Source organism: Arachis ipaensis, chromosome B09 (assembly GCF_000816755.2).
Source record: "Arachis ipaensis cultivar K30076 chromosome B09, Araip1.1, whole genome shotgun sequence".
NCBI classification, from domain to species: domain Eukaryota; kingdom Viridiplantae; phylum Streptophyta; class Magnoliopsida; order Fabales; family Fabaceae; genus Arachis; species Arachis ipaensis.
In genome coordinates, this window is record NC_029793.2 from 6,820,496 (window position 1) to 6,828,759 (window position 8,264).

Consider the following 8,264-nt stretch of genomic DNA (forward strand, 5'->3'; position numbering starts at 1 on the left):
CTCTATATATATATATATATATATAACAAAATAAAAAAAATATAGATAAATAATTTTTAATCAGTTAATTTTAAATAAGTGCAATTAATATTTATTAATTTTATATCTTTTAAAAAATAAAATTTAAATAATTACTTGTTAATGATAATTTGAAAAATCAAGATTACTAAGTAGTTGACTAGTTGGATGTTAGTTACCTGATAGAGTTCAACAAAATAACCCTCTATACACATTATTCTAATATTTTTACCGAGTAACCATGAATCTTAACAACCATTAAAAGTTGTTTATAGTACACAACCTTTAGTAGGTAAGTCGGAAATTTTATTTGTAGCTTAAAAACAAAAGGTTGAAAACTTCTACAATATTTCGTAACTTGTGAAAAACTTGAAAAAGTATTGCTATCCTTAGAAAGTTTTCTGACGGTATTGCCACTGCAGGAAAAACTAAAAAGAAGCCTTGACCAGATCCATTGAAAAAGAACTGTTTGGTGAAGTTATTAAAGATCATCCTTGGAAATCAATAAGGGAAGTTGTCACGAATAAGGTGCAATCAACTGTTGGACAATTATTTGAGGCACTTAATGGGCTTGACATAGATGGATACACAAGGAACCAAATGATTGAGAGATTAGAGGACTACGCAAGAGTGGTTGTAGAAGAAAAGGTTAGGGGTGAAGCTGAAAATGTTGTGATGCGAATGAAGATATGTTTTGAAAGCAGGTTTCTGAACTGTCTTTGTATGGGCAAAGATGACATTCCAAAAGCCACCAACTCTGCTCGCCGTTATGTATGGCCATGAATAATATTTCTTTAAATGTTGAGTTCATGTTGTATTCTTATTATATGTTCTTAACCAATGTCTTAATCCTATGTAGTGTTTGACATTACTATCTATTTTGGCTGCAATTCGTTTGGATGATGATGATGATGATACTGATGACATTAAGGAAAAATTAGAAGCTGAATTATTGGATTCATCAAGCAGCAGTAGCGCAAAGTTTGATCCAGTGTGGCTAGCTTCTGATAGTTGGGAACAGGTTCGTTTTATTGTTGCTTGATTCTAGGGGGTTTCAAAAAATCCAGTATAACCAAAACGAACTGAACTAAAACTGCTTTAAATAAATTAGTTTCTTTTAGGTAAAAAACTAAATTGAAACTATAGTTTTTTATAAATTGAAATTCATAATGCATAGAATATTTACTGATATAAACAATTTTACACATTTTGGTATTATGACCCAAAACACATTAAATACATATTTCGAGTGCTTTGTCTCTTAGATATGATTCAACAAAAAATAAGATGATTCTATTCGATGGGATATCAAATTTTACACTTATTCTGCTGGATGAGTGATCTTATATCTCATTTGAAGCCCCGAGAATGATTTTATCTAGTGCTGATCATATACCCTCATCAAACCATATTTTAGTTCCCAGTGTTGTTTCAAGTTTTTCACTTTTCTGCATAGTTTTTATTATTATTATTATTATTATGACATGGCAAATTTTTGCACCTTTGGTATGGATACTCATGGTGGCCAAGTTTTTCTATGTAGATTCCATCCTGTCGGACATTGATTGGACCTCGCTCATGCAAAAAGGTGTGGGATCAATTCATGCAAGAATCGGAGATCTTTATCTCGAAGGCTAAGAAAGTTAAAAAGGTTTGTGCTATCTTTCATATCTTTCTTTCTAAAAATTTCAGAGCTTCTACTTCAACATTGACACCATATAAGTATCTACTTTAACACTATAAAGAGTTGAAGCAGTGAGCTAAATGCACAACAAGATCTACTTTATCAAGATCTGTATTGTTAGCACCTTTTTCATTTGTAGTATCCATGAAGGAATTCAGATTCTAATATACCCTTCTAAGGTTTTGTTGATGTATTTACTTTTTGGCTGCAAAAAGCTTTTGCTGATATAATAATACATGACTAAATGTATATGTTGGTCCTTGACAAGAATATATATATTACGGATTCTTATTTTATTGACATTTTTTGTTCCAAATAATTTTCAGGATGAACTTATAAAGGAATGGGCTTACGAAATTTTCAAAATATGTGGGCACTTGATGATCGGAAAAGCGTGGGAAGATAGATAGACACAAATACTGAGATCGAGAGACATAGACTGAAATAAGTTTTAGTATTTTGTTTGGTATAGAGTGGAAGGCAGAGATTGAAATAAAAATAAAACTTTAATTTAATTTGTATAAAGGATAAACTTTTCTTAGGTTTGTATTTTGTTGTTCTGTTTTGTGTTTGGGAGTGCTTAGTTGCTAATCTTTGAAGATAGGAGAAAGAATAGCATCTAGATCTTGTGGAGATTTGTAATTTGTAGTATTTTTTTCTGTTTAGATTTGTAACATGGTTTATTATTTTTCAGAGAAATTTGTGTATCAATATTTTGAGTTTAATAAAATATCTCATTTTATAATAATTAATTCAGTATATTTATATTATGCATAATAATTATTGTTGGCAAAAATATATATTTGATTCTGGAAAAAAGATAGTTTGGTGCTTCTAAGAAAACGAGTATAATATAACTAACAAAAGTCATAAGATTTTAGTGGCAATAGTAATGGCAACTAAAAGTGGATAACATTATAATTTTAAAATTATTTTTAGTGGCTATATAAATTTCCGGTAAAATGGATTTTGGCGGCAATAGTAATGGCCACTAAAAGTGAATAACATTGTAATCTTATGATTACTTTTGGTGGCCATATAAATTGCCAAGAAAATGGCCGCTAATAGTTATATACTTTTTGCGGCCATTAAAAAGGTCTTTACCGGCAAATGTTATAATTGCCACTAAAACCTTTTAGCGGCGAAGCATAAGATAGCTAATGTCTAATTGCCGGTAAATGTATTAGCGGCTATTTTTATTGCCGCTAAAAGCAAAATAAATGGCCGCTAAAAGTGATTTTTCTTGTAGTGCTATCATACCCTATCCTACTCTACCCGCACTCCTAATATATTATATAATATATATGTAAAAGTTATGTATGCAGTAAAGAAAGTGAGTATTAAACTCACAATCTTCCTCTTATAAAAATCTAAAATAATCACTAAGTTAGTTGATGATCATATTATTTGTAATTTATGTTGGATTTCTTTAAGATTTTATTGTTTTTAATTTTAATTTGAACTTAGTTTTTTATTTTCTATTTTATTAATATGTATGAAATTTGGAATGTTTAAATTTTATATTTGCTTGAAAATTTTTTATTGTTCTGCGGATAGGGTCGGATTGGGTAGGGTTTAAAACTTTAGGATGCGAGTAGGGTTAGGGTTAGGGTTAGGGTTGAGAGATTCTCAACTCGCGAATAGAGTAGGACAGAATTTTAAAAAAATTTTCAACTCGCAGATAAGATTAGAATAGAGTCCAAACCCTATGCTACCCTACCCATTGCTAACTTTACTCTTATATTATCTTTCGAATTTAGCTTTGGAAAAATCCTTATATCTTTCATGTTTTATACGAATACCATCTGCACTTCTAGAAATCAAGAAAGAGAAAGCAATAAAAAAAGGTTAACTTTGTGGTTATAAACTTTTGTAAATTTTTTTTATGGTGGTGCGTACTTCTCATTTAGTTTGATAATAGATTGCATCAAATTTTTATTTGCCTTTTTGATAATAGATTGCATCAAAACTTGTTCAAAAGAACTCATCAAGGAGGTGAGTCGTTTTTGGCAGAAAACAAGAACATTAATTCAGAACAAAGAAACAAAATAGTTACACAATCATGGAGAAATGAAATTCTCTTACCTTCAAACCCAAGAATCACCATAAGAATACTAATGTCTGTAACACATGCTTCTACCTTTGCTCGCAACCAAACTTTATATTAAACTAGAATGAGACATGCGCTATACGCAGGGAAATAAATTAATTATATCCTATATTCTAATATTTTTTAAAGATTGATTAGATAATATGTATATTAATGTTAAATTTAGGGTTAAGTACAATTTTGATTTTTAAGGTATAGGCCGAAAATTTTTTTCGTCCCCAACCTTTTTTTGCATATAAAATCGTCCATAAGGTTTAACTTGATTTTAAAATCATCATTCTTACTAAAATACCTTTCTCCTTTTTCACAAAATACTCAGTTTCTATTCTTCTTTTTCTTTTTCATTCTCCATCACAGCAGCATCTATTCTTCTTTTTCTTCATCTTCAACAGCAGCAATAACAGAATTTCAACTAATAAATATCAAAAAATCAAAACAGAATTTCAACTAGTAAATATCAGAAGTAGAAAAATGGAATAGAATCAGAAACAGAAAAAACAGAAACAGAAGAACAATGCACTCAATCAAAATGAAATCAGAGTCAATATCGACAATGTAATTAACAAAAGAAACAAAACTAACAATGTAATTAACAAAAGAAACAGAAGCAGAATAGTCAACTTAATTAACAAAATCAACAAATCAGAAACAAAATCGAAACCCTAGGGAGGACCAACGGCGAGGAGCAGCGGCGACATGCAAGGAGCAGCAGCGGCGACCGACGAGCTAGCGAGGAGGATGAGCAGAATGGCATGCGGTGGACGTCCTCCTCCCTGATCTACTGGCGTTGACTCCGTCCTCTCTTGCCAGCGTCGTTGCCACCCTCCCTTCTCCCTTCTTCTTCTTTCCTCTCCTCCTCGCATGATTCTCACGTGTCAAATAATCCGTTATTGTTATTATATTAAAATGTTAATATAATAAGGTCCTTGATTAAATTTATAAATTTATCATTGTGACAGTGATCATAATATTGAGAGATAAATATTTTATAATTAATCTAAATTATTCTTGGTCATAAGATTATTAAAAAGAACATTAATAATCCAAAAATATCAATATATATATAATGGTCTTCATTTGATGAAAATTAATAGATTTCATTTATTAAATTATATATATAGATGGTCCATATAGAGATATGGCCATTGAACTGACCCACTTTGAGAATTCCTTATTGTTATAATTACCGCATATTTGTCAATAGAATATTCTCAAGATGAATATAGTAATAGAGTTTCCTTTGAACTACAACTATCATAGTAATTAACAATGTATTTATTATACTTTGATTTCGGACACCTACTACCCTAGGGTGCTAGTTGAATGGATATTGGGTTTGATTTAAATACATGTAACAGTAATTATTAGTCAATAAGAAATCTGTCAACTCTCAGTAAAGAGTTTGAACTCTATGATTATAATAACTGAGATAAATAAAACATTAACCAAGGAAATTGAATGAATGAAGAAATGAATTTCTTAAGTCATTCACATGTTGTCCTGTCTCTAATTATCCTCTGTTTATCGAAGAATTTGTAGAGACTTGTAGGCTTGTAGCTACTCGTGACGTATCAATCATTTGAATCATTAGTTCCCTTATGATATTTAATTTTTTCTGTGGCAGTTCAATGTAACAAGATTTTGTACTATAATTTAGAGCAGGCTTGATTATAATCTGATTATAGTATTAAATTTTGATTTCGATTATTGAATTTGATTATTACCATAAGCGTGTTTGATTATAACCAGATTTTGTATTATGATTTAGAGCGTGTTTGATTATATTCTGATTATATACCATAAGTTTGAATGTTAAGTTTAATTATTATCTTGATTGCATTTGATTATAACTAGATTTTATAATATAATTTCAGAATGTGTTTGATTATACTCTAATTATAATATGCGTTTAAACTTTGATTTGGACGATTTTTGAGTTTGGTTATTACTTTGAACACGTTTAATTATAATCAGATTTTGTAATATAATTTAAAATGTTGATTATAATATAATTAAAGCATGAATTGAAACTTTGATTTGAATTCGTAAGTTTTATTATAATTGGATTATAGTTAAAATAAATGACGACACATTCACTCTTCAACACAAAAACTAAAAGAAAATAAAAAGTGACATATTTTATAGGCTAAGATTTAGGACATATATTCACTCCTCAATGTTCAATGAGTATATCTCAATAATCTATTTATTTCAATAAAGAAGCCTATAGATTTAAACAAATCTCCTTTTGAATAGACAAAAATCATAAATCTAGTTACATGCACTACAACTGAGTGTTAATTTTTTTTTTTTTCTTTCTGTAGTGCTGCGTTTTAAATTTTTACTTATCTTGTATAATATGATTTTGTTGCTATGGCTAATTACCACATAAAATCATTCAATGAAATTGAGAAAGATGCTCAAATTGTGCATGGGCATCGATAATGAAACCTTGCCTAATGCAATTAACGTGTGGAGAGATTTAAGAGAACTTTGATTCTTCTCTTTCTTTTATGTCCTGTTTGCTGATTTTTGAATGTAAAATTGTAAATGGATGAATAAAAATTAAATAATTGATTTTGTGCTGCTCTAAAATTTTTGTTAAAATTTTCTTGCTGCTAAAATAGAAATTAAATCTTTATTGGATTTTATTTTACAGAAGATTTTTTATATATTGTCAAGCACACTTTTATGGTAGTATTATTTTGATCTCATATTAACAAAATTATTAATAATTATAATTCTAATTTTAGGTGTTTGTATAAATAAAATCAAGGAATTTAGCAGATTTTCATGGGATGAGTTCCTTGAAATATTTATTTTGGTTTATAAATAGTATTTTGTTATTTTGGCCATACTTCTTGCTATCCCTAAATTTGAATGAGGTTTTATCTTTGTGTCAATTTTTATTAACTTGTGTTTATTATGAGAACCAATCATTCTATTTGAAATTATTCTATGAAATCGATGGAAATGAATAATGATTGAGCTACTGGCTAAACGAAATGGTGGGAGGTGGACTAAAGAGGAACAGAGAAGAACTTAACTGAAGAAGATGATTTCAAATATTCAATTATCCCAAGTCATTTAACTCAGTGGGTTAAATGAAATGGTGGAAGGTGGGCCAAGGAGGGATAGGGAAGAATGTAATTGAAGATGATGATTTTAATAATCCAATTAATCTCAATTCATTTAACTCACTAGACAACGCTGAGTTTTTTTGGAGACGTTCCAAAACATTATCCTTTCAAACACCTTATAAGGTATAGTTGTCCGAATCAAATCGATGATCAAATTAATTAAGCTACTAAATTATTAGGTTATTAATTTAATTGGTGAATTATTAGTTGAACTAATTACAAGAGTACGTAAATATAAGAAGACATTAATTTTATATTGTGTTTAATAAGTTAGACAAAATAAAAAATTATAAAAAATTAGTGTTTCAAATTAAAAATGTGCGTCTCAATATTTTAGAAAAATACAAAATACATATTTTTAAATTTTTCATAATTTGTTTTAATAAACAAACACATATATGTACTCTCATGTACTCTCGTATTTATATTTTAATGGACATGTATATCAAAATAAACACTACCAAAAAAATATATCATACCCAAAATTTCATCTTCCTTCACCCTTCATGTGCAGTTATTTTGAAACATAGTTGGTTCTCGCATGATGGCTATGCCTTGATATTAAGTATACTCCCTTCATCCTTCGTGTGCAGTTATTTTGAAACATAGTCGGTTCCAGTATGATGGCTATGCCTTGGATATTTAGTATACCCGAAATAGATCCAACGGTTGTTATCCTTCGCTCTGTGGCATTTCTATCTCTTATGTCAGTAGTCATCGTATAGGTGCTATTTTATGTGGATCACCTACTACGCAAGGTATCCTACCATACTTTTCGACTTGAATAATTGGGCTAATGACAAATTTTTAATTCTTTTTGTGATCACACTGGTTATTATTGGTTTTGTCCCGTATACGTAAGTTATTTACTTTATACCAATATTTTTGTCATTGACCTAGATTTTATGCTTTTGACATGTACTCCTTTTAATATTTAAAATATAAATTAAAAAATTACTACTAGTGCTATTATTACATTTCATTATTATTACATTTCATTGTTATTATTATCTTTTTGACATNNTACCTTCTTTTAATTTGTCAATTAATTTCGTTTAAAAAAATCCGTTAAATTCACATAATTAAATAAAAAATTAATTTACTCATTATTTTAGCTGTAATTATTAGTACAATAAAAACTTTTAAATTCTATAAAATTGATTACAATAACTATAAATGCATATTTGAATCTTAATAATCAATAAAACTAAAATAATGAGTACAACCAAATTAATAATTGCAACTAATTTTTTTTATAAAGTTCAAAAATTTTTTTGATGCTCATTATTTTTAATCTTATTCGTTATCTTAG

The 8,264-nt window shown here is 28.7% G+C and overlaps 1 pseudogene; it reads left to right on the forward strand.

Annotated features, from left to right (window-relative positions):
* The window catches only part of LOC107614713, a 15,782-nt pseudogene extending 13,670 nt beyond the window's left edge, over window positions 1-2,112 (forward strand).